Genomic DNA, 8351 nt, shown 5'->3' with positions numbered 1-8351 from the left:
GTTCAGTTCAGTCGCTCAGTCGTGTCCGACTCTTTGCGACCCCATGAATCACAGCACGTCAGGCCTCCCTGTACATCACCAACTCCCGGAGTTCACTCAAACTCACCTCCATCGAGTCGGTGATGCCATCCAGCCATCTCATTCTCTGTCGTCCCCGTCTCCTCCTGCCCCCAATCCTTCCAAGCATCAGAGTCTTTTCCAGTGAGTCAACTCGTCGCATCAGGTGGCCAAAGTATTGGAGTTTCAGCTTTAGCATCAGTCCTTCCAATGAACACCCAGGATTGATCTTTAGAATGGACTGGTTGGATCTCCTTGCAGTCCAAGGGACTCTCAAGAGTCTTTTCCAGCACCACAGTTCAAAAGCATCAATTCTTCGGCGATCAGCTTTCTTCACAGTCCAACTCTCGCGCTTTAGAGATTTCAAAAAAACGCCCCAGTCAACATCATCTACCTCATAATCTCCCTACTTGGGGACAGATAAAAACCCTTACTAATCAAGCTGAAAATCTGTCTTCTCAACAAGGAATGCCTCAGAATCCAGAAAATACTTTTGTCGCTATGCTTGCTTTTGCTTCCCCTGCTCAGGCTGACTTGATTAATTACACTTATTGGGCTTATATACCTAACCCTCCTTTTATTGCAGGTTATAATATGGACAGACATAAGACCAATTGTATCCACTAATGACTCAGTACATATGCCTCCTCCTTAGAGCCTGGAGGGGCCCTCACACCCTGAGGAAGAAGAGAGACTAATTAATATTTCTCTAGATTATGAAATCCTTCCTTTATACATGGGCCCAAAAGAATTATACATAAACGTTAGCCGACAAACTTGGGCTTTCATCCTGCCTCCAAAAAAAGACTATCAGACATTGCTTGGATTATTTACTGCCCTTTCTTTTTATGAGAACCATGTCAACACTACTGAAACTCTAGGGAAAGGACAAAAAACATTATGTAAAGGAGCCCTGTCTAACTCAATGAAACTAAGCCATGTCCTGTGGGGTCACCCAAGATGGGCGGGTCATGGTGGAGAGGTCTGACAGAATGTGGTCCACTGGAGAAGGGAATGGCAAACCACTTCAGTATACTTGCCTTGAGAACCCCATGAACAGTATCAAAAGGCAAAATGATAGGATAGTGAATGAGGAATTCCCTAGGTCGGTAGGTGCCCAGTATGCTACTGGAGATCAATGGAGAAATAACTCCAGAAAGAATAAAGGGATGGAGCCAAAGCTGGATGGCATCACCGACTAGATGGACATGAGTTTGAGTGAACTCCGGGAGTTGGTGATGGACAGGGAGGCCTGGCATGCTGTGATTCATGGGGTCGCAGAGAGTCGGACACGACTGAGCAACTGAACGGAACTGAACTGAACTGAAAGGGTTTACTTATAAAAACTTTAAATATACTCCTGTTCATTGGGACAGATGTCAAACCAAATCAGGAAAATTAATGTTTGTGGCCAATTACACCATTGTCAATTGGGGACCCCATGGTATATGGTTATCTGACTGTTCAGATGATATTAATAGTACTGTATGTGATTATACTATTCAAGTAACATGGAAGACTACCAATACTACGATGAAACGTTACCATGACAAAGGACTTCTTGGTGGTAGCAGTGGGATGGCACCTCCTCGCCCTCAAATCGTCCTCAATAAACAGATTGGACCTGAGCAATGAGACATTTGGAAATTTGCCACGAACAACGAAGAACTTGTAACTTGGACTGGATATTTCACAGAGACTAGTCATGGTTCTAGTCCTTATTCCTTTCATTATAATCATTCATATTTCATACAAGCTTGTATTCCTCTTCCTTTTGTTGTAGCTATAAGAAATTTACAGTTTAATAAGACTTTATGTTCTGTAACTTGTATAAATTGCAAACTATATACTTGTCTTAATGCCTCCATGTCTATAAAAAGTGAATCCCTTCTGATTCTTTGATCTCGACGTAACCTATGGTTGCCAATAGATCTCCAATGACCCTGAGAGGAAGGTCCCATGGCTGGAGTTGCTTCCTGGTTACTTACTAAATTACTCCGACGATCTAAACGATTCATTGAATGGCTAATTCTTGACATTTGGGGATTAATAGCCATTTACACTACTGCTGCTGTTGCCAGCATTACTTTACAAACCTCAATTCAAACACACAATTTTATCCAAAATTGGACTAAAGATGCTCATGCTATGTGGACCACTCAGGCTCAGATAAATGAGGAAGTTCAAGATGAAATACAGGAAATAAAAATAGCCCTCCAATGGGTCGGAGATCAATTAATAGATTTACAAAAACAAGCTATACTAAAATGTAATTGAAATTCTACTCAATTTTGTATTACCCCTGTTCGGTTCAACTATAGTGCCTACAGTTGGAAACAAATCAAATTTCACTTGCAAGACTTACATGATAATGCTTAAATATACAATTATTACCAAAAAAAAAAATCTTTAGGCTTCTTTAAGAGTCTACCCTCTTCCAACAATCTGGAAACCTTAGCTGAACAGCTAGGTGATCAATTATCTGAGCTAGACCCTCAAAGATGGTTGCAAAGCATTATACATAGTATTGGATCTGGAATTGTAATGCTAATAATTGTCCTAATGGTTATACGTGTATTATACCAATGCCTTTCAACTAAAATTGTTCAAACTAAACAAACTCATTTGGTCAGGACCTTTTTCACTAAAGTATCTACAGTCACCCCCAATTATGAAAAAATAAAAAAGGGGGAATTGTCAGGGGATGTTCAACTTTAAGGAATCCAATATGTTGCACTTTTCTTCCTTTGTGTACCGTTTCTCAAGGATTCTCTGTTCCTTATCAGTTCCTATTCCGGGAACGAGCAGAGCGGCACACAGGTCTCAGGACTGAGACCATGGGAAAGGGTACCTGCTTGGATTCCTTTCGGTAACTGCCTTCAGTGACTCTTTTCAGCATCAGCGACCTTGTATGTATTAGACTATCCATTTCGTTACAACTGATGAAATTTCATTCTTTGTAATAGCTGAGTAATCATTTTACTAAAGATATATAAGCCTGCATTTCTGCTAATAAAATACCCCTGCTCCACTAGAGACCTGGGTCCCCTGCGTCCTTCTTTCTGTCTTCGTTCTCGTCGGAGCATGGAAACTTACTGAGCTCACTTTCTCGCCTGGGCTTTCAAGACCTCCTTGAGAGGACGCCCTGTGCCTTTGTGAGTGGTGCAAGTCCTGTGCATGGGCTTTACTGGTTTTCCACATAACCCGAGAGATACTGCTCTCTCTCTCTCTTTCTTTTCGTCGACTCCAGTCCACCAGGTCCCGGTCTATAAAGAAGACCAACACCATCTCTGACGTGGGAAAGGCTAGAAGGAGATCTTGTCATTCAGCCTTCGTCAGCTCCTGTGGACACTCTTCTGAAAACCATTTGGCTGATTCTCTGATGGAGGGTACAAAACAATGCAGGGAGCATGTAAGTTGTCTCTTCCAACATGCAGTTTGGCTAAAGGCAAAATGATCATGAACTGTATTAAAGAAGGTTGTAGAACAGTATATAGTAATTTAAGGACAATAAAAATCAGGAAAATTTGAGAAAGGGGAGAGTCCAAAAGGAGGCCAAGGCCACAAGACAAGACAGGGACCCTGGTTGGGCTGAAAGAACTGGTTATAAATGAGAACATTTCTGCATGGGTAAGACCCTTAGCTAGGGATTTCTGTTAGTAAGAAAAGTATGCGAGAATAGCACATTTTTGGAGGGAGAATGAATTGTGGCTTGTAAGGAAGATCCCTTGACCAAAGCAGCCACTGTATTGGGAAGTATGAGGGCCTGCTGTGAACAACTTACACAAATAACCATTTGAGGTACTTTGTTTTTATTTTTTTAAATATTACCAAATGGGAAAAGAACTCAGAGCCAGAAGGCTGAAATAATAACAAATTCCTTAAGTATACAGATTATTTTAATGCTTTTTATGGATCATAAATAATTCTGGAATGTATTTCAGCTCTATGAGGCCAACACTAGCATCCACATTTAACCAATGAGAAAACTGAATTTGAGCAAAGTTAAAGATTTGGTGTTAGTCAATCAGTCGTGTCTGATTCTTTGTGACCCCATGAATTGTAGCCCACCAGCCTCTGTCTGTGGAATTCTCCAGGCAAGAATACTGGAGTGGGTGGCCCTTTCCTTCTCTAGGGGATCTTCCCAACCCAGTGATTGAACCCGTGTCACCTATATTGCAGGCGGATTCTCCTACATTGGTCTGAGCCATCAGGAAAGCCCCAAAGACATGAGACTAAACCCCATACCATGTGATTTTGGAAGCTAAGATCTCTCCACTTTAAAACTCTACTGTTCTCTAATATCTCCTTCTATATTGGTTTTATAATTCTCTAATTCTCTAACTCTCTTGAGTTTTCCTGTGCTTCTGGGGTTTGGTTGTACAGAACTTTGCCTGCTGCCAGTACCATTGGCTTTCTAATGAGCTAAGGTATGACTCTTGGAAGCTTTCCTTCCTTTTCTGCTCAGCCTATTTCATTTGTGCCCTTTGTGACCTGTCAGCAGCTTCTCTACTCACTTCTCTTTTCATCTACAATTCTGCTCCTGGACATGACCAAAGATCCTCTCTCAAAGGGCTTTAAGGAAGTGCATGCATCTCCAAGAATATCAGAACCTCACTCTGTTCATTTTAAAATGTTGTGTAAAATGTTTTACAATGCTTGTCTTTCCTCTGGATGACATCTTGTGAATTTTAAGAGCAAGAATTACAGGGAGCTCCTAGGTAGCCTAGTGATTAGGATTCCAGACTTTCACTGCTGTGGCCCCGGGTTCAATCCATGGTCAGGGAACTGAGATCCTGCAATCTGTGTGGAATGGCCAAAAAAGAATTACTTTATGTACTTTTTCCACATATACACACAAAAAAAAACATGATTTTTAAATTTGTTGGATAAATGGCTAGAGGTTTGCTAGAAACAAGAGGGCTCTTCAGGAAGGTTACTACTGGTGGGGAAATTACCTGTAAAATAAATCCATGCAGGCTGATTTCAAACAGGCTAAGAAAATCCAATCCAAGAAGTCTACCTAAAGAAAATCAAAGTCCAGGGCTCTTAAAATCTGAGAAACAATTTCATGAAAGTGACAGGAAACTCCGATCCACCTGGGATTCTGCTGTCAGGGACCCAGAGGTCACTTCATCCTCAGAACTTTCTCCCTGGGTCTCATCAGCATCCTGAGATAGCCAAGCTGGGAAAGGAAAAGAGCTATGAAGTTTGCACCTCTCCAAATCCCCCTTAATAGAAAAACTTCCTGCAGACCTGCTGAATACAGCCCCTCTCTCAATACATTCACAAAGAGGGACATTCAGAGCCACTCAAGAGCAGACTGGAGCCTCCTACTGGGAGGATCTGCAGCGCATTGATTACGGGATTAATGTTTCCCAATGACCAGGTCCAAAAGCACAGACCTACCTCAAAAATCCTCAAACGTTCCCACTACAAGAAAGAAAAATCCAAACACTTTATCATATCATAGACTTCAAGATCCTCCACAAACAGTCCAAAGCTATTTCTCTAAGTATTTCTTGCCTCTAAACACTGGACACACCTACCACATAATCCACTCTTTGAACGAACTATATATTAATAGCACCCAGCTCAGAACTTCCCCCCCGAGGCCTACTCAGTGAAAAACTGAAGTATCCTTCTAGATCAGTTCAAGTGACGTTTTCTCAGATCCCCTTAATGAGAAAAAAACTTCCTCTCCCCTGGATTCCCCAAAGCTTGTTTTTTCTCTGTACTCTGGTATCTCAGGCTGCCTCCTATTATATTTATTTTTATAATTATATCTTTTAATTGAGTATAAGTATATGTGTAGAAACTTTATCTGGTTCACTTCTTCCCATCTGCTAGTTAGGTATAACACCCTGCCAGGCTACTAGAATTCGAGAAATACTGGCTGAATTTGACATGTTAAAAATATGGGGCTTCCATGGTGGCTCAGTGGTCAAGAATCCACCTGCCAATGCAAGGGACGTGAGTTTGATCCCTTGTCTGGGAAGATTCCACATGCCACAGAGCAACTAAACCCATATGCCACAACTACTGAGCCTGTGCTCTGCAGCCTGCAAGCTGAAACTGTTGAAGCGCCTAGAACTTGTGCTCTGCAACAAGAGAAGTCACTACAATGAGAAGCCTGCACACCCCATCTAGAGAGTAGGTAGCCCCAACTCACCACACCTGGAGAATACCTGTGTGCAGCAACAAAGACCCAGCACAGCCATAAATAAATAAATAAATCTTTTAAAAAAATATATGAACTAGGGAATCCCCTGGTAGTTCAGTAGTCAGGACTCTGCACTTTCACTGCTGAGGGACAGGGTTAAATCCCTGGTCAGGTTAACTAAGATCCCACAAGAGGCAAACAAATGAAAAAAGCAAAACAAAACAACTTGTAATTAAAGCACATGAGATAGTAGGGCTAACTGTGACCTCCAAGAAGGCTTGCACCAAGGGGTACTTTCCCGTCCCCCTGGAGAGCCAATTCTGCCCACATCTCTACAGGAGACCCTCCAACACTAGCAGTGCTCCCTTGGAAGATGAAGATCTTAAGCATCACACTGTAGAATGGAGATTTCATCCATTAGGAAAGACACCTCCAAAAACTCTCTGTAATATCCCTAGAAAGGCTCCTAACAGGTATTGCTAACCAATCCTTGTGCCACTACACTCCAGGGAATAGACTCCTGTAGTCACGTGACATACCTAAAAAAAGCACCAGACACTAAGTAGAAATGCATATCATCTGGTGACCTAAAAGTAAATATTTCCTAGAACTGAAGCAGACAATATCGTGAGAGATAGATGAGACAGCTTTCCCAACATATCCAGACCAGGATGTTGGAAGTTCATCACTAAAGCTGTAATGATGACATAATGCTTCAGATAATCTCCAATGTCTATGATCTTGATAACATAAGCACTTTAGATAAAAAGTGCCTGAGAGTTCTCCCTCCTACCCCTTCGTTTTACTCAAATTGACCTTAATAGGCTTCAAATTTGTATACTTTCCCTCTGATGTAAGACACTACTCCAGAAAGAACTTTCTTGACATTGAGGGACAAAAGGGCTGATGAAACTAGAAAACCTGACTCTTGACTAACCAAGTTTCCAGAGGAAGATCTTGGTCAAAAGGAGGAAATGTAGAAATTAACAGAAACCTCAATTTAAAAAGGGCTTCCCTAGTGGCTCAGCTGGTAAAGAATTTGCCTGCAATTCGGGAGACCTGGGTTCGATCCCTGGGTTGGGAAGATCCCCTGAAGAAGGGAAAGGCTACCCACTCCAGTAGCCTAGAAAATTCCATGGACCATATAGTCCATGGGGTTAAAAAGAGTCGGACACAGACTGAGGGACTTCCACTCACTCAATTAAATAAAATTGGGAGACCAGAAGAGGGAGCTCTCATACTCTGCAATGACAGCAGAGTCTAACAGGAAGAAGAGATTCCTCTTCTTTCATGGCAAGCATTCAGCCAGCGAAAAGCTATGGACTATTTTTAACTATAGCTCTCCCAACTTCCTTTTTCTCTATAAAAGTATTCTCCTATCCTTATCACTGGGGACTTGTACATGGTTCACAGTAGTTGCAGACCATAAATTGCAATTCTCTGCTGGTTCTGAATAAACCCATCTTGGTTGGACAAATTTTTTTTAAAAGCACATGATTTATTGTCCTTGCATTTTTCCCTTAACTTTTTATCATGAATACTGAACACCCATATATCTTCCACCCACATTCAGTAATCACTGCTGCTACTGCTGATGCTGCTAAGTCGCTTCAGTCGTGTCGGACTCTGTGCGACCCCACAGACGGCAGCCCACCAGGCTCCCCCGTCCCTGGGATTCTCCAGGCAAGAATACTGGAGTGGGTTGCCATTGCCTTCTCTGCAATAATCACTAACATTTACCATATTTACTTCATTTATCTATATTTTTTTCTGAGCCATTTCAGAGTTGCAGAAATCATAGGATTTCCATGGAAGTCCAGTGGTTAGGACTCCACACTTTTCCACTGCAAGGGGCATGGATTCAATCCCTGGTGAGGGAACTAAGATTATACATGCTATCATGATACCTCCTCCCTGAATACTTCAGAGAATCTTCTCCTGCAGAGCCATAATACCATTTATCTCAGTTCAGAGAGTTAATATCCATCCAAATATTCAGTAAATATTCAGACTTCCTCAACTGTTCCCAAACTATCTTTTATCCTGGATTTTTTCCAAACCAGGAGCCAACCAAGGTTCACACACTCCAAGTGGCTGTTATTCAAAGCCTCTCTTATTTTTTTCATGACAG

This window comes from Moschus berezovskii, chromosome 4 (assembly GCF_049115385.1).
Source record: "Moschus berezovskii isolate FMDL1 chromosome 4, NW_MosBer_1.0, whole genome shotgun sequence".
In the NCBI taxonomy this organism is placed as follows: Eukaryota; Metazoa; Chordata; class Mammalia; order Artiodactyla; family Moschidae; genus Moschus; species Moschus berezovskii.
This window is presented reverse-complemented; position numbering follows the sequence as displayed.